Here is a 13049-nt window from a genome sequence, read left to right on the forward strand (position 1 = left end):
CAATGTTATGTGGCAGCCTGGATGGGAGGGGAGTCTGGGGGAGAGTGGATACATGTATCTGTATGGCTGAGTCCCTTTGCTGTGTACCTGAAACTACCGCAACATTGTCAATCAGCTATACCCCAATACAAAATAAAACGTTAAAAAAAAGCATTTTTTAATGCATTTATAAGAATATTTCTTTGGTTACTTGACTGAAGATTTAATAATTAAAATTTTAACCTTATTTTACTCGTAAGAAACTTGTACTTTCCTTCATAAAAATGTACATTTATATTTTAAAAAGAGGTAAAAATGGATGAAGGAAAGAGAAATTCTGAGATCTATTACTCTAAACATCTATGTATCTTTCAGCTATTTTTTCCAACAAACTTTCGTGTTAGGACCTAAATGTATGTGTAAATAATATGACTCCTACAAAACCTGCTGTTATTCCTTAAAAAAATAAATAATAAGGCACTAATATTGGTACTATAAATTCATACTAAAGTGATGAATACCAAACTTTTTAAATTAAAAAGAAAAAAGTCATCAAAACAGACCTGCCAGACTTTGATTCTCTTTCAGAATAAGTCAGGAGCAGGGAAGTCAGCAGATCCAGCTAAGAAGTAGAAGAGACATACAACCAACTAATGGCATTTGTTATAAGCATATAAGGACATTCATTTTTTGAACGCTTTGTCACTTCCATAGCCACAGTTTTTATTTCAAGTTCTCTCACCACCTTATAAATACCCAGTGAAAACTACAACAAATTGCTCAAAAACATCAATGTATCTGCTTAATATGTTGATTTTTTATAAAGAAATTGAAAAAAACCCAAAGAACTGTGATGCCAATTGTGTGGGGTGGGGGCAGGGTGAATTTGGTAGCAAACTAAATTTTGTTTAATTACTTCTCATTACATCAATCCTTGGCAGATCATAATGCTTTTTCTGCACTAAAACAATCATTAACTTTAAAATTACTTGCAGAACAGACAATCTGATTTAAATTAAAACCTTTAACAAGATAAAAGAGATGAAGTAACCAATAAGCATGTTCAAATAACACATGAAGAAACAAAACAAAATATTTTACACATTGAAGACATTATTTTTAAGAAATACATATTTTAGCACATCATCTATATTCTGCCAGTTAATTTTTCTCCACAATTGTATTAACATGAAACTGTAATTTTCTGATGTCACAAAACAACAGTATACTGAAATCAAGGTAGAAAAATCAATTAAAACCATACAACCACCATGAAAATATAACCTTTGTTTATGTATCTATTTAATACTTGCCTTTCCCAAAGATTGTTTAATAAATGCAATATATCAAATCATTCTATTAAGAAAAACATGCTGAATACTTGAAAGCTATGAATGAACTGCGTAAAAATGAACTACAAACCCAAGTTTTGCCATATCAAAAGGTATGATAGAAATTACTCCTTGCCACCTCCAAAATACTGCAAGTTGATTTGAATACAAAAATAAAATCTCTGAATTCCCATTAATATGTTGTGCCTAAGAAAATACATAAGTTCTGAAGAAAGTTTATTCCAAAAGATTAAGAATACTTCTACAGGGCCTCTCCCTGGCAATCCAGTGGTTAAGACTTCACCTTCCAATACAGGGGGTGTGGGTTCGATCCCTGGTCAGGGAGCTAAAATCCCACATGCCTCGTGGCCAAAAAACCAAAACAGAAGCAATATTGTAACAAACTCAATAAAGACTTTAATAATGGTCCACATCAAAAAAGAAATCAAAAAAAGAACACTTCTACAATTATCAGGGGTTTTTTTTTCTTTTAATATTTCTAATTCCTGGTCTTCAAAATAAACATGATTACTACCCAACACGGGCTTCTATTCCGGCAACCACACACTTTTAGCAAATTATTTCAATGAAGGACTGAAATAATCCTTGAAGGATTTTAATTGGGGAAGTAGTTTACTAAATCTGTATTTTAGAAGGATGATCCTGGAAGCAGTGTGTATGATAGACTATGAGACAGATACATTTCAAAGACAAAATAATGGAAAATATCCAACTCCAAGTCATTTGCTCTTGCACACCACGTAAAGATCAGCTCATTCCCTCACATCATGCCTGACTTCTCTTTAAACTCTCTTCACTGACCTCAGTACTGTCTTCAAGGTTCCCATACAGCACCAAGCTTGTAATAGACCATGGAGTAGAAAACTGTGTACAGAAAGGGAAGAGAAGCAGCACGCGTGTGAAGTGAATTTGGCAGTATTCCCCTTAAAAGATTTTAAATTAGACCACTGCTGTGATGATATTAGCTGCTTTGAAATCTTTTCACAAAGGAATGGGCCACAGAAAGGAATTCAACATGCCTTAGCCAATTGTATGATGGGAGAGGCTTTCCAAGTCTGAGGGACCAACTACTCTCCTTTTGCTTTTTTTTTTGAAGTATCAACAGAATGAACTTTTGTGTTTCTGACATTTGGGAAGTTTTCCAGCACTTCCCTTCACACCTTTCCTAAAAAGGAGTATTTTCTGTATCTATTTGCACTGAGAAGGATGCACAGTCCAGAAAACAATTTTTTTCTTTTAGAAGAATTTTAATGGTCATTTTGATTCTAAGACTTTTGCCGAATTTTCAAAACTTGTAAGTTTTTAAATACAATTTAAAAGTTTTAACTCTATTTGTAAACAGATTTTACAATGTGTAATAGTATTGACAGAATTTTTTTCTGATAAATCTGTTTTATCTAATCTAGTACACCAAAATAATTTTATGTAAAAGTCTGAATTAAAAATCTATATAATACTATAAAGTTACTAATATATGTTTAACTATATAGTATAAAGTTAACTTTACAAATAAAGTACTATATGTGCTACAAAGAGACTAAAAAAGTAGATAGAATTCTATAAGAGACACTGAAAGAACAGGTTATGAATATGAGTTTAGGACTCTGGTAGACAATTTATTCAGTGGTCACCTAGCAAACCGAGGGTAGGTAGATTGCTAGAGTTTTATCCCTCTATCCATTAGTTGCCAAAGTGGATATCTGAACCACTTGCCACACTACCAAGATAATGACCAACTACTCAATACTTCTTTCTCTCTCTTCTCCACCTAGTCTCTTCTTGGAAGTTCACAGTTTAAACTATTTGACAATAAAATATTATAAGCTCCTTGGGCTTCCCTGGTGGCGCAGTGGTTGAGAGTCCGCCTGCCAATGCAGGGGACATGGGTTCGTGCCCCGGTCCGGGAGGATCCCACATGCCGCAGAGCGGCTGGGCCTGTGAGCCATGGCCGCTGAGCCTGCGCGTCCGGAGCCTGTGCTCCACAACGGGAGAGGCCACAGGAGTGAAGGGCCCACGTACTGCAAAAAAATAAATAAATAAATAAAATATTATGAGCTCCTTTGAAACCTGGCTCTGGATTTTGTCCCCCTTCACTGTCCCCAGTTCCTCTAGTACACAGCATGGTATTTTGAACCAACAAATACTCTTCTGTTGAGTAGGTGAAACAGTAAGTGCCCCAGGTCATGTAGATAACCCTGTAAAATAGAGAAAATCTATTTACATATATTGATGACTATACACATATAGCCTGGTAACACCAGATGCGACTCTGCCAGAGATTAATTATTTACATTTTTTTAGTGAGAAAAGTGCTAGCTAGCTATTTTGCCAGTACTGATGTGGAATCAGTGAAAAGCTATCTCACTAGGAGGGTAAATCACCCTGAATTACTATGGTATCCACCCAAGGAGGGTAGTACGGGGGTGAACAACCTTGATTATTTGGCGGTAGTGGCACAGTGAGATCCTTTGTGCTTTGAGGATTCAAAAAGAAAGCTGCTCTCTTCTCCCTTTCAGTTGATCACTAAAGAAGAAAGAGCACAGGCACAGTGAAACTAGGGCTGACCCAGTGTTCCCGGGGCCACCCATCATTCCTAGAAACTGAAACCCACAGAATGCAAACGTGGAGCACCTCTGACCAGGCCTGTACCTACAGGAGCGGGGCCAGCACCTCTGAAGAGTCACAGAAGCCTGCACTACTATCTGTCAGACTATGCCAATGAATTTTCAGCAGGTGGGCAGAAAGCAACAGGGGAAGCTCCAGAGTGATTGGGCTTCCTAGGAAGCCTGTCCTCTGTAGGAAGAAGGCTGACCCCAACCTCCACATTAGACCAGTGAGCATAAAGATTTCAGAATAATTTGGTGGCAACAGGACAGAGCTAAGAAGAGATACTAAATTTCATTTTAATAAAGCAACAGAGGCTCAACTGGAGGACAAATAAATTTTAAGAAAAAATGATAAACTTGACCATACTTGAAGCCTGAGTTTTAGAACAATTCATGCTAGTTATATGTAGTATGTATTTCTGTTTTTGCATGCTTTTATCCATTTAAGTACAACATAGACTGCTTTTCTTTTTTTATAAATTTATTTATTTATTTATTTTTGGCTGCATTAGGTCTTCGCTGCTGCACGCAGGCTTTCTTTAGTTGCGTTGAGTGGAGGCTACTCTTCGTTGCAGTGCAAGGGCTTCTCATTGCGGTGGCTTCTCTTGTTGTGGAGCACAGGCTCTAGGCAAGCAGGCTTCAATAGTTATGGCACGCAGACTCAGTAGTTGTGGCACGTGGGCTCTAGAGCGCAGGCTCAGTTGTTGTGGCGTACGGGCTTAGCTGCTCCGCGGCATGTGGGACCTTCCCAGACCTGGCTCGAACCCATGTCCCCTGCATTGGCAGGCAGATTCTTAACCACTGCGCCACCAGGGAAGCCTCTAGACTGCTTTAATATTTTCAATTTGGGCTAAAAAATCCTTCCCTTCTTGGTATGCAGAACAATTTTTCAAAGATAAAACCATTTAAAAAAAAAACAGGCTGATTTATATTGCAGATGTAAGCAACATCTTTTCTGACTCCTAGTGACATTTTGTTGTCTGTTACCATAATCTTCTCTCATGGGAATTCACAGAGTTTATAGTGAATCACAGCATAAGGATTCTCTTTACTATCAAGGGGCAGCTGGATTTTCTGATTCTTCTCATATCCATTGGCCTTCGTGGCCAATGGTGAATCACAAAGTATTTGGCAAGTTGCTCTGCACCGATGGAAATCTTTCTCCAGTAACCCTTTATTATATCATAATAGATAATGTAATTTTACTTAAGTTAGAAAAAGCCTTTGGAAGAAAATGAGTTTAAATTTATTTTGTAACAAAATAATGTTATAGTTTTGATACTGGAAGTAGGAGAAGGCAACATATAAATGTTTAAATGGCATACAAGTTATATATATATAAGAATGCAGGTAAGCAATAAGATGAGAAATCAAAGAACATCTAATAGGACTTCCACTTCCAGATATGACAGGGACACTGACACCAGACTTCCCTCCCACCAAAATATAGCAATAAGACTAGTCAAAAATATATGAGGCAACTGCTTTCAAGCAACAAACAGGAAACAAAGGACTCTGATCTTTGAAATAAGGTAAACACCCCTTGTGTCCCAAGCTGGACAAGGCTTTCTTGCCCACAACACAGGGAAGTGGAACCCAAGTAGAACCTTGCAGTCTCACAGTGCTAAAGAGACAGACATCACAGTTTGGGAGGCTGAAGCAGCTGGAAAATGCAAGACAAGGTACCAAAGAGGAAAAAGCTGTGAGACGGTGAAGAGGGGCTTAATAAATAACATATGCGAGATCACAAAAGAAGTTACTGGAGTAGAAGACAGATAAACAGATATCATCCAACCTCTAGATAAGGAGAAAAAAAAAGATTAAAAAAGAAAAAAGCCTCAGTGACCTGTGAAACATTATCAAATGATCTAATGTGTGTAACTGGAGTTCTTGAAAGAAAAAAAAATGTGGGGCAGAAAAATATATAAAGAAATAATAACAGGTAACAGGAAACTTCCCAATTTGGGAATCAAGAAAAGCCCTTGCAGGATAAATATAAAAAATCCTACATCATGGTACATCATAGACAAACTGCTAACACCAAAGATAAAGAGAAAAATTTTAATATAGCCATAGAAGAAGACATATATAGGCTAACAATGATACAAATTACAACTGACTTCTCATCAGAAACAATGGGGTCAGAAGACAATGGAAAGCTGTCTTTTAAAGTGCTAAAAAAAAATTGTCAACCCAGACCCCTATATCCTGAGAAAACACGCTTCAAAGTCAAAGGTGAAATAGACATTTTTGCATTAAGAGAAAGTGACATAGTTCAGTAGAACTATGACAGTAGAACTGCACTACAAGAAATATTAAAGAAAGTATCAATACTTTAGGCTGAGGAGAAATGATACCAAATAAAAAAGAGATCTACAAGAAAGAATGAAGAGTACAGGAAATGGTAAATATATGGGTAAATACAAAGAATATCTTTTTAAAAAATTATTGTGATTTCCTTTAAAGATAACTGACCACTGCAAAATAAGCATTATATTGTGGGGTTCATAACATATATAGATATAAAATACATGATACAATAACACAAAGGAAGGAGGGTAAATGGAAGTATACTATTGGAAGGTTCTTTTTTATTTTACTATTTATTCATTTATTTTTGGCTGCTTCAGGTCTTAGTTGCGGCACATGGGCTCCTCGTTGCAGCACGAAGACTTCTAGTTGTGGCATGCTGGCTCCAGAACACATGGGCTCTCTAGTTGTGGCACAAAGGCTCAGTAGCCCTACAGCATGTGGGATCTTAGTTCCCCGACCAGGGATCAAACCCGCATCCCCGGCACGGGAAAGTGGATTCTTAACCGTTGGACGACCAGAGAAGTCCCTGGAAGGTTCTTAAAATTTATATTAAGTGGTACAGTATCCTAAGTAAGCTGTAATAAGTTAAGGGTGCATACTGTAAACTGTAAAGAAAAACCAGTAGAGGAAATAAAATGGAACACTAAAACGTACTCAAGTAATCCAAAAGAAGACAGAAAGTAGGTAGAGAAAGAAAAGTAGAGAGGAACAAAAACCAAATTGTGGTAGCCTGTGAGGGAGGAGAACTTAATGCCAGTAAGAAAATAAAAAGTCAAAAGAGTTGTCACTTACACCCTAACCATGAAAAGAAGTTGGATAAGCTACATAATTATAGTTTTTAAAATTTTTCAGAGACTGAGGACACCCAGAAACCAAAATCAACTCCAAAAAGTGATAAGCCCATTTTAAAACAGAAGAGATTTCCAGTTGCTATCACCCTTGACTGTAATGGGAGGACAAAGAATCTGCCACAGACAAGCACTAAAAAGAAACCAGTCTAACTTTGAAGGGCTATGTGGGGACTGGCATACCAGCATAGAATCCAGAGCAGCCCCAGACACAGAGAGACGCTGTATGAACTACCTGGCCCCCCTTCACACAAACTCTTTTCCACTAGTTTCACCAAAAATGGGGGCAAGAGAAGAGAGCTGAGATCATCTCTCTAAAGTCCTCTAGGCTTTGAGCTAAGGAAGACTTGAGGAATGAAAGATAACAGGAAAGCCAAGAGAAACTTTGCAGAGGCAAGACCCACCTTCAGAGTACAGGGCAGCCATACACAGGCCAACGATGGGGCAGCAGGGCTAAAAGAGCTCTCAAGGCACAGAAAGCAAGGGGCAGAACTAGAGAGCAAAGAGAATTCTTCAGCAACCTAAATCTGGCCACTGGTCTGTAAAGTAGGGAGATACCGCCTACAATTCAAAAAGAAGATTTGGAATAGTCCACGAATACATTAGAAGGTGCTCAATACCATTAGTCAAGAGGGAAAGACACATTCAATTAAATACAAATTAAAACAATGTAATGTAACTTCACATCTATTACTACAGCTAAAATAAACAAAGCCAAAAACAGACAACACTAAATACTAGCAAACATGCAGAGTAACTAGAACTCTCATATATTTCTGTGAGAAGTGTAAAATGGTATAACTATTTTAAAAACTGCTGGGCAATTTCTTATAAACTTAAGCATATACCTATATTATGAATCACATTTCTACTAATAGGTATTTACCCAAGAGAAATAAAAACATATATCCATGAAAAGTCTTATACAAGAATGTTTATATTAGTTTTACTGATAATAGCCCAAAGCTAGAAAAAACTGACATGTCCATTAAGAGGAAAGTAAATTATAAATTGTATGTTTATACAATGGAATTCTACTCTGCAATAAAACAGGATGAACTACTGACACATGCAACAGCATGGATGCATCTTGAAACCATTATTTTGAGTGAAAGAAGTCAAACAGAGAACATACTATATGTTCCCATTTATATTATTTTCAACAACAGACAAAATTAATCTATGGTAAGAGAAATCAGAATAGGGTTTGCCTATAGCAAACTGATTGACTGGAAATGGCGTAAGAGAACATTCTGGGTTAATGGAAATGTTCTGTATCTCAAATAAGATGTTGGTTACATGGGTATATACATTTATCAAAACTCAAGAATTGTACACTTGAGCATTTCACTGTATGTAAATTTTACCCCAATTAAAACAAAGAAAAACCTTGAGAGGACAAAAATATGAAGAACAAAAGTTAAAAGAAAAATAATACAAGAGAGGAGAAAGCCATGGTAATTGTTAAAGTTAGGTATTGGGTATATGGGGGCTTACTATTCTATTCTGTCTACTTTTGATTGTGCTTAAAATTTACCACAATAAAAAGTTTTTTTAAAAGGCAACTGAATAATAGTGTGTTGTTATTTGAAGTTTGCTAAGAGAGTAGATCTTAATTGTTCTCACCACACACTCACACAAAAGGTAACTTTGGGAGGTTAACAAATACATTAATTAGTTCAATTGTAGTAATCATTTCACAATATATATATATGTCAAAACATCACACTGTATACTTTTAAATATGTACAATTTTTACTTGTGAAAAATAAACAAAAATTAAAAATTTTTAAGTATCACAGTAAAAAAAAAGCCAAAATATTCATTTAACCTTTTCCATATGGTATTTAAAATATAAACCCACAATACTCATTGCCAAATAATATACAAAGTTATTGAAAAAAAGGGAGGAGGGACTGGATCTGCTCAGAAAAATAGTACTTCAGGTTCCAAAGTTCTTACACCACAGATTATGATTTCAATAGCATTAGCCAGAAGATTTTTTTTGGGGGGGAGGTAATTTGGAACCAAGTTAAACCCAAACTATTAAATTAGTCTTATCTTTCAGGTTGGGGTCTATGGACCAAGTCTGGAAGATTTTGAAAGCAGATGTACCAAGCACCTCTCTCCATCCATGGTTCATGATGTCTGTGAGAGCCTGTCAGAGCTCCACACATATTACCTAGGTGGACCACTTCAGTGTTTTCTGGCCATAGCTCCACTACCAGTATCCATATCACTGTGGCTGAGGACTTTTCTGAAACTGCAGAAGGCTGCTGCTCTGTCCATGTGTGTACATGTGCAGCATGCCAGAAGTAACAGAGAATTAACACCCACCCTCCCACCCAATCAGCTCTCAACCATAATTTTTGGAAGTTGATGTTGAAGTACTGTAGCTCTTTCAGCACTTTAGTGTGATGATTCTGAGAGATATATTTCACACAGAATTAAGCTCTAGTTGCCCACTGTGGTGGCTGGTGTAGGAGTTCAGAGTATGCCACCCCAAAATATGCCATCCTGGTGTACTGATGATTTTAAGTTAAAGGCACTGAAAATCAGCAGATGCAAGAAGGGCACTCTAAGCTTCCTTCTTCTTCCTGAAAGGAGATAAAATTCCCATGCAAAAGGTGTAACCCCCATACCAGGAGGAAGGAAGACATTCTTATGACCAGAGACAGGGAGGTGAGGCTAAACGACAAACAAACCTTGTTAAGCCAAACCTTATCTTCCTAGTCACTTTTCTACAAATAACTGCCCTTGCACAAACTCCTTTGTCTTGTCCATTTTCACAATTTATTACTCATTGTCCAACCTAGTATATATGTGTTTGGTTCTAACTACACTTCTTTGGGTCTTCATTTTTCTTATGAAGGCTCCTGTGTACATGTAAAAATTACTAAATAAAATCTGTATACTTTTCTCCTGTTAATCTGTCTTAACGTCAGTTTCTCAGGCCCAGCTATGGGGCCAAAGAGGGCAGTACACTTTCCCTACACTGACTTAACAACATACTCTTTATAGCCTGTCTTCACATTTCTATACCCATCATCACCCCACGCCAATGTTCTCTGTACTTCCTCCAAAATTACTTGAGTTCAGGTTAAAATATATATATATATATATATATATATATATATATATATATATATATATAATAGAAAGGGTACAAAGCGTACTACAAAAAGGAAAAAACAGATGACAGAATGAACCACTTCACAGGCATACTACTGATCGTGCTGTTGCTAACCCTGGACTTCCTACTACTAATAAGAGCTTTTGCAATTTCAAAGCATAACAGTTAAGTAAATAGGAGAGTTCAATATACAATTAATCCTATACCCCAAGACAGGCTGTTTTAAGCCTTTGGGCAGCTATGTTACATGGAGCTCTTTTGTTGACAATTCACAGAAGCCAACTAGAGTTAGCTTAAGCGCAAAGTCTATGGGCCTTAAGAACAGAATCAGTGATTGGGAAATTAAAGAAAACTTAGGAAGTCTCTGCCTCCATCTTTTTTCTAGTTATTTACTTCATCTTTCTCTCCTTGTTTCCCAGTCCACATGGCTACTCCCAGACCTCACAAGATTATACAGTACTGTATAGAGGCCCAGAGAGAAATAGAGCCTGATTTTCTTTCTCAGCCTCCGCTGTTCTCTCTTGTTCTCTTTCCTTCTCCCACATTGTCCTTTTCAAAATGCCCAGGGAGAGAAATGGTCCTGCTTGGGCCAGGTACCTACACCAGGACCAATCAACTGTGGAGAGAAAGCAATGTCACAAGGTAGAAAAACGGCAGTACTCTGCAATCCAATAGAATGGGGGAAAGGGACATTCCCAAAGAATGGGTATTGGCAAACAACCCAAGAGAATCAACTATATGAGTCATGGATCTGTTTGAGAAACTGATAAAAACATTGGATCTTCTTCACAGCAATATGTACACACTCACAAACACCAAACTGTCCATACAATTTGAGGGCATTCATGAAGCCTCTGTAATCCATTCTTAGATCCTAATTTTAAAACTCTCTATTATCCATTTAGATATTTTAAATGCTTAAAAATTTTTCAAATACTGCTCTTAAATTTTCAAATTTTAAATACTGAATGTGAAATTACATTCAACGGTTTTTCAACCACAAAAAAATACACATAATAAAATATTAAGTCTTTCACAGGAATATAACACGTAAGAAGTCTATACTAATAACATGGACTAGGTAGAAGAGGCTAACGATCAGACATCAACTGGAGTCTACTGTCATCAAATGGACACTATATGGCAGTCCCTCACATTTTTTACTGCAGTTAAAATAACCTTTCCATAGTATGTCCCCAAAGACGGTCAAACACTTGGGGGATGTGTACCTAGCCCCTCTCCCATTCAAATCATAACACTTGAAATTACCTCATAAAGAGATACATAAAGTTATTCAAAAAATTAGTAAGATCTAGTGCATTGCTACTTATGATGGCCTAGAAAAAAAAAGTCTATACATAGTTTAATCAAAAGTTTCTACTCAAAATACACAGCTATTACTGTATGCAATTTTACTCAAAACAAGCAAAACCAAACACAAACAAAAGAAATAAGCTAGGGAAATAAAATCAGAAGTAAATGCCTCAAATCTATTATGAAACAGGTGAAATATAAATTTAAAATCATATTAAAGTAGTCAGGAAACCTATACCCTCCACTAGTTACTAGGAAGCAGTCAATGACATTAGTAATATATCCTTAACCTCTGAGAGTATATAATGGAAGGAAATGGCCACATTTTACCACAAAATGTTCTTACATTACAGGAAAAGACAGGAAAACAGAAAACAAAGAATAATGTTTTAACAGAGAGTTGTGTTACTCAGACGTTCTTTAAATGTATCGAAAAAGGGGCTTATGAATACAGTACTATACCTATGTATTTTGATTCTACAACATATCTTGTATAAACTTCATATATGAAAATACTACGAAAATCTAAAATATTCAGTATTATATCCATGCGTTTTGACTCTATAATGTATCTTGTGTAAGTTTCATATATGAAAATACCCTGAAAATCTAAAGTGTTATCTTTGCTGATATATTTTCTAGACAATCTCTGAAAGAGAATCTAATTTCCTGAGTATGTGAATACATAAACTTGATGAAAGCTAGAATGATGAAACACCACTGAGTCTGATTACATACAATAAAATTTAAAGATTATATTCCCACACCATACTGAAAATTTTTGTATTAAGTAGAGTTGGAAAAAGGAAGACTCTCATTATATGAGGTTAAAAAATATTTTTTTAAGCAGAGTCAACTGCTATACTAATTATCATTTTTGTGTACAATATTGAACCTATATATGAAAGTCAGCACATAAAGTCTAAAAATTAATCAGCTACTGTGTTTCATTTAGAAATTTCTGTACTTGAAAAACTTTGGAGAAAGTATTTTTTAAATTATAAATTCATTCATGGATTTAACATGAATAGTTTTTAACAGTTTCACATGTCCCTGAAGTTCTGTGACAGGTAGTAATTTGTAATTTTGGTTGAGTCACACGTTTCACTCGGATACACTAAAAGACTAGCTGGTATTCCTGAGTTACTAGGAAGAAATAATCCCAGCCAATGTGAGTGACGTCTGTATTTTTTTTGCTCATTTTTGAATGCAGAGTAACTCTTATGTAATACCTGAAGCACAAGATTTTTTTTAAATCATACTTCACTTTTTAAAAAATATGCGAAATGACACAGGACAGAGGAATCTGCAAATGTGTGGGTTCACAAAGGAAGGTCTCTGAATACACCTTGTAAGAAAGGCAAAGGGTTTAATGGTAGCTCAGGAGAATGCAGGATTTTGGTACTATCAATAGGTACATCATAATCTAATAGGATGATCAGAAGGCAGAACTGACAATTCTAGGACTCAAACTTAAATTCTGCTACTAAATTCTAGTATGATT

General features: G+C 36.1%; 1 protein-coding gene across 5 annotated transcripts in view; it reads right to left on the reverse strand.

Annotated features, from left to right (window-relative positions):
* The window catches only part of LRRC28 (leucine rich repeat containing 28), a 181061-nt gene that overhangs the window by 134406 nt on the left and 33606 nt on the right, over positions 1 to 13049 (reverse strand). The gene's annotated exons all lie outside the window — the stretch shown is intronic.

The sequence above is a fragment of the Tursiops truncatus genome, chromosome 2, assembly GCF_011762595.2.
Source record: "Tursiops truncatus isolate mTurTru1 chromosome 2, mTurTru1.mat.Y, whole genome shotgun sequence".
Classification (NCBI taxonomy): Eukaryota; Metazoa; Chordata; class Mammalia; order Artiodactyla; family Delphinidae; genus Tursiops; species Tursiops truncatus.